We start from the raw sequence: 14,019 nt of genomic DNA, 5'->3' as shown, positions 1-14,019 counted from the left end.
ACACTCATTTGTGTACAGAGATAGTGATAGTAGTGGCATAATTGTACCATATAATAACTTCTCTCACATTTTTATAGTCTTTAATAGAATTACTATGAGATGCACAGTTAAAAAGTTGTTTAATTTGAGTTTCAGTCATAAAATGTCCCACACCCTCCATTAGTGCACATTTCTCATCACCCATGTCCCCAGTATCCCTCTTCCCTTCCCTCTTTCCTCTTTAGCCTATCTCTGTCTCTATAGTAGACATTTTTCTTCTCTCCCTCCCCACCTCTCTCCCATACACAAATACTAACCACCTCTGTTATCTTTCTTTCCAACTTAGATATTGCAGTTTATAATATAGTTACTGAAGGGGCATCAGTTTATTTTCTTTCAGAACCCATTCTTGTCCAGAGTGATCATTTCTAACTAGCATTGTCATAGTTGTCCCTTCTCTCCCTAAACTGCACTTCCTATTTGTGGCAAGCCTCATTCCAGGGATTGGCCTTCATCTCTACTTTATCTGGATATTAATATTTTACCCATACTTCCACTTTGCAAATTATTTCTTAGAGCTATTTACAAGGTGGCAATATCTGGGGAGATCATTAAACAAATTTCGGACAAAAGACTGTGAAGAATACATTGAAAATAGAAACAGAAAAGATGTAACCAACATATTCAGTCTTCTAGATTTCCCCCTGATTCAACTCTATTGTAAGGTTTATCTTTTCAACTTTTTGTTTGTTTTGGTTTTTGGGTCACACCTGGTGGTGCTCAGGGGTCATTCCTTGCTCTGCTATCAGAAGTTGCTCCTGGTAGGCACAGGGGATCATATATGGGATGCCGAGACTCAAACTACCCTCAGTTCTGGAACGGCTGCATGCAAGGCAAATGCCCTACTGCAGTGCTATCTCTCCAGCTCTCTTTGGGACATTTGAAGTAATTCTATGAGGCTTCTTCTCTGAATTTTCTTCTGTACAATGCTTAGTAATAATAAACTTATTCATAAGATATACCATTCTGTAATTGGTATCCATTAATCCATGTTTTCCTTCTATCTTAAAAGCCTCCCTTTTATTAGTATTTGGAAGATGTCTATTTTTTCCACTGATATTGTATATCAGTGGATCAAATACCTGCTATTTCTACCATTTTTATCCTCTTACAAAGTTTAATATCTCTAATTCTGGTATTCATGGTTGAATTTGGTTTGTTCTTCAGGTTACACTTAGAACACTATTTTTATCTCCTAAACAAATCTGTACAGGACAAACTGATTCATTAAGAATTTCTTTTCAACTATCATATATCTATTTGCTTAGAGAAAGAGGATATTTAAAAGTTTTAACTTCAAGCACTTCACTATAAGTTTTATAAACATAAAAATATAATAAAATATTAGCTTGTTTCTCAGGGTATACAAAAGTTTCTTTAGTTCTAACATTTTAGGATAGTAGAAACCAGCAATTAAGATTATATATTAGTTTACTTGGGGCCTGCAAAATATTAAAACATAAAATTTCCCAGAGTTAATTATTTGTTTTGCAGAGAAAAGATACATATTTATTTCAGGGAAAAGAAATAAAATGGGCTGCTCCCTTATATTGATTTCTACAATTGCTGAAATATAGATATAACTATAGTTGTTATAACACATTATTTTAGCTACCAAAATAGAAAATATTCAACTTATTTTGTTAATAGAGCTTGAAACCCCGATTTCTGTAAGTTTTCTTTGAAGAAACATGACTTGTGGTGTCAAAATATAGTGATTTAAGATTAGGTAAAAGATCTTATCAAAAGTCTTAATCAGCTGTCCTCAAATTTTAGAAGGTATTGGAATTCTCTGTAGAATTTCAAAAATAGAATTGATGCTCCATTCCCAAAGAAAGCTGCTTCTTCAGTAGTTGTAAAGCCTGAAAGCTCACATTTTAACAAGTTCATAGGTGATACACTTTATTACAGAGATCTACTTTGAGAACTTCTCATTTAGTCAACCCATTCTTTTATTACAATAATGATATCACTGAAAGTTCTGAATAACACAGAAATTTTCCCTAGGAGATTAAAATCATGACCAAATCTGTCTTTCGTTGCTCATTTTAAAGCTTCCTTACAAAAACTGCTTCACTCTTCTTAATAAAAATTTTTCCAGGTTATTCATGTTGTTTTTTTTTTAATCACCTGTAGTACTAAGGCACTGTCTTTCTCTCAACCTATCATTACTTGCTTTGTGTAAACACACACTGAAGTAAAAATTGTAATTGTTCACAAAATAAAAAGGATTCAAGAGAAATATCTATTTGCTTTTTTACTAGGTCTTAATCAATAAATCCCCTCAAGATAAAATTTGGAATCATTACTCTTGCCTTTTTATCAGGCAAGTTGGCTGGGGCTTTAATAAAGGACTTGTAGTATAATTTAATTTACTCTGATCCAAAGGCAGACAACTTAAAATTGATTGGAAACCTTTAGAAATGCATATAACCTCTGTGTTTCTGTACTCACCATCTGTAAAACAGGGTCAGCTGTATTGTACCTCATGTGCAAATCTGTGTGCTGTGAGGTTTAGCGGGTAAATGACTGCAAAACAAGTTACAGATGGATGTGTTATGGAGGAATGCTTAATATCAAAGTGAGATGTCATTTTCTTTCACTCTGCATCTGTAGTTTGTAAAACAAATGCTACTAAATTCACAGTATTTTTCTCACATGTACTATTTTTTCCAGAGTGATATTTTCCCAAAGACTCATGCTGACTTAAGCTTCTGGAACCTTGTGGGTGGCTCTGCTAAATTAAAGACTTGTATTTAAATTTCTGCATAATACTAGTGAGATAAATGCATCACAGTGACTGAGGAAAGTAGAAAAGATTTCTAGTTCAAAGAGGCAATTGCAAGACTGTGATTCAGGAGGTCAGGATTCCAACCAAAATTGAAGTCATATTTTTACCAAAATGGCAGACAAAATCATCACCTGTGCCCTGTAAAAAGCTTCAGTTTTAATTAAATATAAAACTAACTACTATTATATAAAGAGATTATGGTAGTAGATAGATAAATAGATAGATGATAGATACAAACAAAAAATTTTCAGAAGAAATTATGATGAAAAGTATGTTGTTATGTTCTGTATTATAATTCTGAGCATATTCTTTTGTATATAATAACAAAATAAACTCAAAGTGAATTTGTTTCTGTTTTACCAAATATAAAATGGATTTATGGACTAGCTAGCATGATAGTCCCATAAGTTGAGCATCTGCCTTGCTGTGGCTGACCTGAGTTCTACCTCTGGAATTTCATATGGCCCCTCAAAAACTGCTAGGAGTAAGTCTTGATTATGCAGGCAGCAGTAACCCTTGAAAATTGCAAGGTATGGCCTAACAACATCACCAAGTAGATTAATAATCTTTCTCTTACTGCTAAAAAGACTTCTGTAAATATCAAATGAGAAAAATGAATATGAAAGTTTCTTGTAAAGTGTGAGGCATGGATGGATATTATCAATACTCAAGCTTCTTTCTATTTTCTACAGAAAGCATTTATTTTTTATTATTCTGAGGTCATATTCTTAGACTGTCTTAAGGCAATTGGAATTAAAGAATAAATTGTACACCCATTTATGATTATAACTGTTTATGCATATATGCATTTCAAAGATGATTTATAGCACTAGAAATATTTTTGCAAATAAATAGTAGGAAAGAATGTCCTGTTGTGAAGTGAAATAGACATAATCCATCCAGGGAGATATATTTTCTCTATGTAACTAAGGTCAAATTACTCAAATTTAATCCCATTATTTAGTTTCTATAAACCAGGCTCACAGTCTTAAATAAATTGACATTTTAAATAAAAATCTTCTGTGAAGGGTCATAAACTATATGTTCTTCAGTTTGATTAACAAACCTAGGCTCTCAACCCATAGGCAACATCTGTCATTTCCTTTTCCTACTTTAGCCTGGGATATTATCGATGATGACATATTATTTATTTTAGGAATGGCATTGGTCTTCATACATATAAAAATACATAGCTTTCTGTGAGGTAAACTACGTTAGAGCAACCAAATGATTAGGCAATATTATTTTCTATTAAATGAGGATTTGATTTTGAATTTTATGATTTGCTTATTTCTGATTCCTTTACCTCAATTTTTAGGAATATAGGTCCTCTAAAACTGAAGAAATGACATGATATAGTGAGAGCAAACTTCCTTTGGACAGAACAATTTCTTAGATTCACATAACTTGTTTACATTTTGACTAATCATTTTTATCTCAAGTTTGAAAGTTAAATGACCAAAACACACTCAAAACGCCTTGGGAAAATAAATGTTCTATATTAATTTTACCTTCTCCATTAATTATAGAGCTATTCTATTTAGAACTGGGAGGCTCTTTTCAGTACAGTGAGACCCAGGAGATGTTATACGAAAGACATAAAATTCAGTACGTGCAGAATTTGGTACAGGTGGCTAAATTTCAGGTGTAAATAAGAATGTATTTTTCTAAGAAATGAACCAAAATATATAACTTTAATTTTTAATACCTGGAAGTCCAGATGACAAGAAAATAAACCACACAATTTTTATAAATACCTTAGCGTTCAAAATTGACAAATCTCTTTTTGGAATTGGTTTTATTTTTCTTTAAAAAAAGTAAGCCATTGGTGTAAGAATCTTCAAACCCACTGAAAAATAAACAAATCAGTAAGTCATATCACAAATGTATGAGAAAATCAAGTAACTCTTCCAAATTCAGTATTCTAATATCCATAAACAATTAACTTATACTCATCTTCCTTTATGGGGGTGACAATTCTTAACGCATTTTTTTGCAAAGTAGAAACCATAAAATTATTTGACTGAAGTTCTCCAAGACTTAATGATACTCTTGGCTATGATATATAACAAAGTGACAAGTATTTGTCTGTATTATATTAATGTTAGAATACTTTTAGTAACAAATATGGAAATAGTAATATTAATAAATATAATTAGTTATATAGTTCATGAAATCACAAGATATTAGAATTATTACATTCACTTTACTAAAGTGATATGTCTCCAGTTCCATTATAAATGCCCTTAGTGTTACCACTGACCTCTAACAGCTTGTGTGAGGGATTCAGTTTAATGAAAGAAAAATCTGTGGAGTTATATTCTTGATAATAAGTCTTTCAGTTGCTTCATAACATACCCACTCTATCTTTTGTCTGATCCCTCAGAGTCAAAAATTATATTTGTTCAAAGGAACATTTTATAGCACCAGTGTTAAAATTTTCAAGGCAAAGAATCTTTTACATAAGAATTTCAGTTTTTAGAGGAATCTCCATATTGCTTTCCATAAAGGTTGAACTAGACGGCATTCCCACCAGCAGTGGATAAGAGTTTCTTTCTCTCCACATCCCCGCCAACACTGCTTGCTCTCATTCTTTGTGATGTGTGCCAATCTCTGGAGTGTGAGGTGGTACCTCATAGTTGTTTTGATCGAGCTCCCATAAGACCCAGCTATACCACTCCTAGGAATATACCCTAAGAACACAAAAATACAATACAAAAATCCCTTCCTTACACCTTTATTCATTGCAGCACTATTTACCATAGCAAGACTTTGGAAACAGCCAAGATACCCTTCAACAGATGAATGGCTAAAGAAACTGTGGTACATATACACAATGGAATATTATGCAGCTGTCAGGAGAGATGAAGTCATGAAATTTTCCTATACATGGATGTACATGGAATCTATTATGCTGAGTGAAATAAGTCAGAGAGAGAGAGAGAGAGAGAAAGACGCAGAATGGTCTCACTCATCTATGGGTTTTAAGAAAAATGAAAGACATTCTTGCAATAATAACTTTCAGTCACAAAAGAGAAAAGAGCTAGAAGTTACAGCTCACCTCATGAAGCTCACCGCAAACAGGGATGAGTTTAGTTAGAGAAATAACTACGTTTTGAGCTATCCTAATAATGAGAATGTACGAGGGAAATAGAAAGCCTGTCTAGAGTACAGGCAGGGTTTGGGTGGGAAGGAGGGAGATTTGGGATATTGGTGATGGGAATGTTGCACTAGTGATGGGTGGTGTTCTTTACATGTTGAAACCCAAAAAAAATCATGTATGTAATAAAGTTGGTTAAATAAAATTAAAAAAAAAAGAATTTTAGAAAAATTTCAATGAACCAACATGTTTAAATGGGAGGCAATGAGTTCTACAGTTCAGAGCATCTAGCAGTTAATTAAGGCTTCTTTACAGAAGCACATATCACACACAGTGACACATACATGCACTTCTTTAATACAATTCTAGTATAGCTAAAGTTTTATAAATCAATAGTGGCCAGCGAGATAGTACAGTGCAGAGTCATCTGACCTCCATGTTGCTCATGCAAGTAGCCCAGAAGTATTGCCAGGATCCCTTAAGCACAAAGCCAGAGTGACCACTAAATACCTCTGGGTATAGCCTCCAAAGATTATAAGCAAATAAGGAAACACTATAAACCTTTTAAGACATTTCATGTCTGTCCTTATATCCACAGGTAAAATAAAGGTTTGCTGTGTTTTAGGGAACTTGAAGTTTTTTCTTCTATCCTTGGTTGGTACCTTGATTTAGGGACGTTACATAAACATACTATATCAGTGTGAAGCAAAACATTTTGAATATTATATTATATATTGATTAATTTTCCAATAACACTTCAGAAAAATAACATTATTTCTATTTTAAGGGTCTAGGTAAAATATTTTAAAAAATCTTAGTAGGAGCTGTCATCATGTCAAGACTATTGAATGAAAAGCTCAAATTGGAGATATAAATTTATTTTTGTGCTTTTTCAGTAAGCATTTGCACTGTTCACTGAATATACTATACATATAATGCATTTTAATTTACTTATTTTTCCAAAATGTAATGTCAACTTGTCTTTGACTAATGAAACATGGTAATATTGATGTATAATATATTTCACTTTTAGGCAAAAGTCTTTACCAAGAATCACTTGATTTACCCATGTTCCTGACTAATTTTCTTGGTTGATTGTTGTTGTTTTTTAGACAATAAAAAGACTTACTGCTAGTCTACCTGAGTCAAAATGATGTAAAGAAGATTCTCCAAAAAATACAGTATTTTAATTTTAAATGAAAAATATCCCTTTTTATTTTATGTTATTGAAGTTTGGGATTATTTGTATAGCAGTACAAATTTAGCTTATGTCAGTTAAACAATCAGGAGAGTTATTCAGTAGGATCAGTTTATAGTTATACAATGTTATAAAAATTTTAAATTCTCTATATATGTTTTCTTCTTTAGGTATAATTGGTTTTAGATTGGTAAATATTAATATGACAAATCCTACTCCCTCTAGGGAATTTAGAAGTTAGGGCACATACAAAATCTATGAAACAAGGCAATATTATCAATGGTCCTAGACAGAGAATAAGGATATGAAGGATTTTGAACAGCTACTGATTATTTTCTGTTAAAATGCTATAGAATCTTTTAAGAGATCTGACATGAAGCAAGACTTAAAAATGGGCAGGATAAAGTCCTTAAAATATGGTGCAAAATAAAGAGTACCAAAGCTGGCAAACAGAGGGCTGATCAAGACAGATGTATAAGCTTGCCTAACTGGTCAAATAAATGCAGCATCTTTGAAATAAGGATGACTATTCCTTAAAAGAAATGTCTGCTGATTTCCAAGTGATAAATACAACCACATATGTGGATTTGTCTTCCTTCTATAGGGGAGACATTTAAAAATATTTTCCTATTTTTAAATAAGGTGGTAACAATAATGTTAATGTTTATGCTCTTGGTGTACAGGTTACTGCACCTCCAACACTCCAAAATCCTCCAGTACTACCCTATGACATTTCTATTGTGTCTATTTTTCTTAGTTTCCTCTCTGCAGCCCATAATCCCTGCCACACCCAATTTGAAAATTCCTAGTTATATAGTCAGAGTCCACTTTCTTTGGATATTGTCAATTCCTTTCTTTCTATATATGAGAGAGATCAACTAGAATTTCCTTTCTTCCTCTGACTTATTTAACAAAATATGACATGCTCAAGTTCTGTCCAAGTTGTAACAAAAGATAAGATTAACCATTTTAAATAGCTGAATAGTATTCTACTCTTTATATATCACACAATATATTTATTCAATAACTTGTTACTATACATTTAGGTTGGATTCTGGTCTTGATGATTATATATGGTATTGCAATGAATAAAAAGTCTTCATGTGTTTTTATAAACTAATATTGCGTGTCCTTAATAAATGTGAATAAATGTCCTTAACAAATTTCTTAATTAATGTTTTATGTTTTTAATTCTTTGAGTGCCACACTCAGAGAATGGATTTGCTGAACCACATGGGAATTCTAATTTTTAAATTTTATCGTCCCCATACTATTTTTCATAAAGCCTAAAGTAGATGACATTTAAACTGATTTTGGATGGAGTTAGCACTGGTTATTTCTCTTATTTTTTTATATAGGTCATGGTATGAAGTGGTGCATTATTGTTCTATTTTTTGTATTTCCCTATAAATAATTGATGAATACTTTCTTATATACAAATTTGCCATCTTTATATCTTCTTTGAGGAAATGTTTTCAAATTAGATGAAAACATATTATTCAGTATCAAAAAGAAACATAATTATTCCAAGCAATTTCATGATATATATGATATATATAACATATATGATATATGTCTTTTTGATACTGAATAATATGCCATATATGATATATACATATATATTATATATGTCATCAAATTGCTTGAAATAATTATGTCTCTCAAATATATATAGGTGGCCAATATGTAATGAGAAAGTGTCCATCAATTATTATATATTATTACATTATATTATGTTGTGTAATATATTATTTTATTATATTTAGTGTGTGTAGAGGCACACATCTGGCTGTGTTCAAGACTTGGTAATGGTTCTGAATTCAGGGATTGCTCCTGGAATGCTCAAGGGACCATATGGAGTGCTTGGAATAAACCTGGTTTGGCAGCAAACAGGGCAATATCCTTCTGTACAATTGCTCTGGCTACAATAAACATTTTTTTAAAGAGATACACTAAATCTTAACTTCTTTTTTTCTTTGTGCTTAAGGGATCCTGGGAATGCTTCTGGGATACTTGCAAGAGCAACATGCATTATAGGATATATCATAGATATAAGATAGGGTATATCATATATTTGTGTATGTGTAAAATTTACTCAATAAAACTTTTATGATATTTCTTCTTCTAAAGTTTGTACTCAACACATTTGCTTTCTTATTTCCTTCTGTTAGTCCAGTAATCCCAGGTATTAAATTTTATTCTGTAGAATAATTTTATGTCTTGTGTTTTGCAGTTTCTACTTTGTCATGCCTAGCCTAGAGAATAATAGAATAGTATTGATGTCTTATTAATCTTTGTATTTTCTTTCCATTTACTACCACCATCCAAGACATTTTTAGAGCATACTAGATATTTGTGGAATGAATTTTTTTCTTTTTCTCTTTTTTTTTTGAAATTTTTTCTTAATTTCTTTGGTAATTCCTCTTTTTGTGTCCCCCAAAACCCACTTTGTACTTGTCCAAAGGTAGATTTGATCATAGTATTTATTCAGCACATTCATCAAATATCTTTCATTCTCTATCCTAAACAGGGGCCCCACCATACTATTTCAGCTGTGTAAACTAAGTGTCAAATCACAGAATATTTGTGGTTAAACCACTCGACCACCTTGGGATTGTGTTAACTCTGTTATGGTTAGAAGGAGTGTGTGTGGGTTAGGGACTGATTTAACTTAACCTGCTGTATATATTTTTATTTTTTTCTTTATTTCTAAGAGCTGTAACAGGATAGCTTGCTTCAAGTTCACTTAGGTAAAATGAGGCCAGCAGCTCTGCAAATTGATTTTGTTTGCCTTCCAAATATATTTGATATAAAATTAGTATCCAAACAAGGTAAGGGGCCAAGGAAGCATTCTACTTAAAGAGAAAGTCACTTCCTTTCTGGCACCCAGGTTAAATGCAATCTGAATAGTCCTTGAAATAATCAATTGTCAGGAGAGGCGGAGCTGGCTTCTTTCAGACTTTTTGTTTGCCCCAGGTTATGAAGATTTCCTGTTAGTGAAATCTTTCCACTCTAGTGGAAAAATCATAGGGGCCATGTGGATTATCTGTAATCCAGCTGAAGACAATAGGTTCTAATTTCTCAATGATACTTTTAGTTTCTTGGGTATAAATTTATTGACTCAATAAATTTATGAAACAACTTTTATTTCTACCTGCCTTTACCATTGCATACTTTGTATTTACTCCATTTTGTTTTTTGGAGCACACCCAGCTTTCTCAGGGCTTGCTTCTGATTCTGTACTAGAGAACAGTTCTAAAAGGCTTGGGGGGACCATATGGAGAGAGTGAACCTGGGTCTGCCACATGCAAGGAAAGAGCCTCACCCCTTTACTATATAGCTCCAGCTTTTCTTTTCTTTCTTTTTCTTTTTTTTCTTTTTTTTTTTGTTTGTTTGTTTTTGTTTTTGGGGGTCACACCCGGCAGAGCTCAGGGGTTACTGGATATTCCTGGCTCCACACTCAGAAATCGCTCCTGGAAGGCTCCAGGGACCATATGGGATGTTGGGATTCCAACCACCGTCCTTCTGCATGCAAGGCAAAAGCACTAGCTCCATGCTATCTCTCCTACCCCTAGCTCCAGCTTTTCTATTCTTTAAGTGAAATGTCTTTTTATGTACTATATACTGCACTGTCTGATAATGTGAATCAATACATTATTAATTATCTAATAGATCTTATTTTACATTGTAATCATTGTATGTAGGCATAAAATCAGTCTAATGAACAACGTAGGATGACAAATTCTACAAATTATAAGATTAAAAAATACTTGCAGGAGCCAGAGTGATAGCACACTGGGGTAGGGAATTTGCCTTGCATGTGGCCAACCTGGATTCGATTCCCAGCATCCCATATGATCCCAGAGCTCTCCAGGAGCAATTACTGAGCACAGAGTCAGGAGTAACCCTGAGCACTGCCAGGTGTGGCCCTAAAACAAAAAGAAAAGATGATACTTGCATATTTATGCATGCTAAATCCTTTTCAAATGAAGAAAATTATCACTATGATAAATTAACCTCCCAAAAGGTTAACTATATTCAACAACAAAACCAAAAGTTAAAGACAAATACTATATTTAAAAATATATATTATTTGACTTAAAATATTAAGAAACCATTTTATTAACAAAGAAACTAAATACAATGATGACTAAAATCAATGTATAATCTTTTAATGAATATATTTTGCTAAAGAACATCATTGGAGCAATTCAGTGAATAGGTTCTGGGAATTTGATGGTGAAAATTAATTGATAAGTATTTTTCAAATTGTTAGACTACGTTATGGTTATATAAAATATTGTCTAAGAATTTAATGTTAAAGTACTCAGGGCATATATTTTCAACTAAGTAAGATTATTTCAGAAATTATAGCATGATTTGTAATGTTTCTAAAATACTTTTGTACTTCATAAGTTTTAAATATTTCAAATCTAACCAAAAGGAAAGGAAATAATTTTCTTCTGTTTTCACAGGTGCTAGGATAAAATCCAGAAAGAAAACATTTTAAGGATAAATACCTGTCTATGAACAATTGAGAAGGGTTGTTAAAACATTTCAGAGTTAATTACATATTCTATTCTGCTAATTACCCTATATGCAACTGTCTATCAATAGCATTTTGAAAATCACTGTATATTTAAAATCATATTCTGACATACAATTTTTAACTCTTCTTCTGGGTATCTTGTCCACAAAGAGACAACAGCTCCTTATATCTTTGGTTGTTGTTGTTGTTGTTTGTTTCCTTTTGGACCACACCTAGTGGTGCTCAGGAGTCACTATTGGCTTTGAACTCAGGAATCACAACTGGCAGACTAGGTGGTTATATCCTGGGGACTGAACTCAAGTCAGTAACATGCAAGGCAAGAACCCTACTCACTGTACTATCAGCCCTCATTGTATATTTATACTATCTTACCAGCTTTATTTTGTGCCATATTTGAAATACTTATGGGTCAATTGTCTGTAAATTATTCTGTATTCATCTATGATTACATGGTATCATTTAAGTTTCCTCTACCTGTCCTGTTACCTATGAAGTTATTAGTGATATGTTCCACACTGGTTTTGGTACACAACTTATTTAATGGCTTATTAATCCAGTGGTCAAAAATAGAGGGAGAGAATAAATGAAAGAATATTTTCTTTTGAAGACATGGTCAATATGTTTATGAAAATATTCTCTGCATTACTTATCATCAGGTATATGCAAATCAAAAACAATAAGAGATACCATCTCAACCATTGACATTGGCCCACATTAAAAAGAGAAAAAAAAGAGGGGCTCGAGCGATAGCATAGTGAGGAGAGCTTTACCTTATGTGGCCAACTTGGGTTTGATCCCTGTATCTCATATGGTCCCCTGAGCCTGTTAAGAGGGATTCCTGAGTACAGAGATAGGAGTAACCCCTGAGTATCACCAGGTGGGGTCCCAAAACAAAACAAATGAACAAAAAAAGACCTCAAACTAAAATCAGTGTATTTGTGGGAGGAAAAAAACCTTCAGTCAATTGCTGATAGGAATGTAGACTGACCCCACTCTTTTAGTAAACAGCATGAATACTTTTAAGCAAAATAATAATTGGGCTTCTCATAAGTATTAATAATTGAGCAATTCCACTTTTTTGCATTTATGTCATGGATCCAAAATCTCTACTCAGATAAGACATTCACATTTTTTTGTTTGGGGGGGGCACACCCAGTGTTGCTCAAGAATAACTCCTGGTTTTGCATTCGGAAACCGTCCCTGGAGGCTAGGGGGACCATTTGGGATTTCAGGAATCGAACCACCATCTATCCTGGGTTGGAGGCATGTAAGGCAAACACCCTACCACTGTGGTATCTCTCTGACCTTGGTACACTTGCATATTTCTTTCAGCACTAGTCATGATAGCCAATTTTGAGGAGGAAAACAAAAGTATTCAAGAACAAATGACTTGATAAATAAACTATGATACACATACACAATTATATACTTTTAACTATAAAAGACAAAATTATTCCATTTTTAATACTGGAGAGTATCACAGTGAGAAAAGTTAGTAGAAGGAGAATGCAGAATGGTGTGTCACATATTGAGCATATAAAATAAAGCATAGTAAGAAAATAGCAAATGTCCAAAGGCTTAAGGACTTATAAATAAAATGTCTAAGCTCACTTTCTTTTAGATTATAGTCAATGTGATACGCCATTTCCTTTCTTTTAAAACATTATTTGGGACATTGTGATTTATAACACTATGGACTAAAGGGTTTCAATCATACAACATTCTAGCACCACAACCTTTACCAGAAACATTCTTTTCCCTCCACTATGACCTCACTGCTTTCCCTTCTGGCCTGTTCAACCATCACTATAAAATTACTTTTATAGATAAATTCTCATATTATGATTTTTGTATTTGGCTGTTTACTATTGTCCTAATATGTTCTTTTATATACCACATATATGAGACAACTTTCAGTATATGTTCCCCTTTTGACTAAATCCTCTCTCATGATACTCTTCAGACACATCCACATAGTAATTCGCACAATTTTATCTTTTCTATTCTTTTTCTATCTTTACCTTTTAAATGTTGAATATCTTTAATCAACTCAAATTTATCATAGCACAAGTCTCTGAAATAACACTACATGTGATTATAAAATATTTTACAAATATGTCTCAAAATAAATAACACTGTTTTATCAATACATTTATTATTTTATTTTCAAATTTCAAGTGCTAATTTGAAAATAAGATGCTGAATCAGAAAGTTTTTTATTATTAATTGCTTTTTTTAAGCACCATGGTTACAAAATAGTTCATTGTTGTGTTTCAATCATACAATGTATAACATTCTTCACTAGTGCAGGCTTCCTGCCACCAAAATTCCCCCTTTTCCTC

Source organism: Suncus etruscus, chromosome 6 (assembly GCF_024139225.1).
Source record: "Suncus etruscus isolate mSunEtr1 chromosome 6, mSunEtr1.pri.cur, whole genome shotgun sequence".
NCBI classification, from domain to species: domain Eukaryota; kingdom Metazoa; phylum Chordata; class Mammalia; order Eulipotyphla; family Soricidae; genus Suncus; species Suncus etruscus.
The sequence above is the reverse complement of the archived record's forward strand: the minus strand, read 5'-3'. Positions refer to the sequence as shown.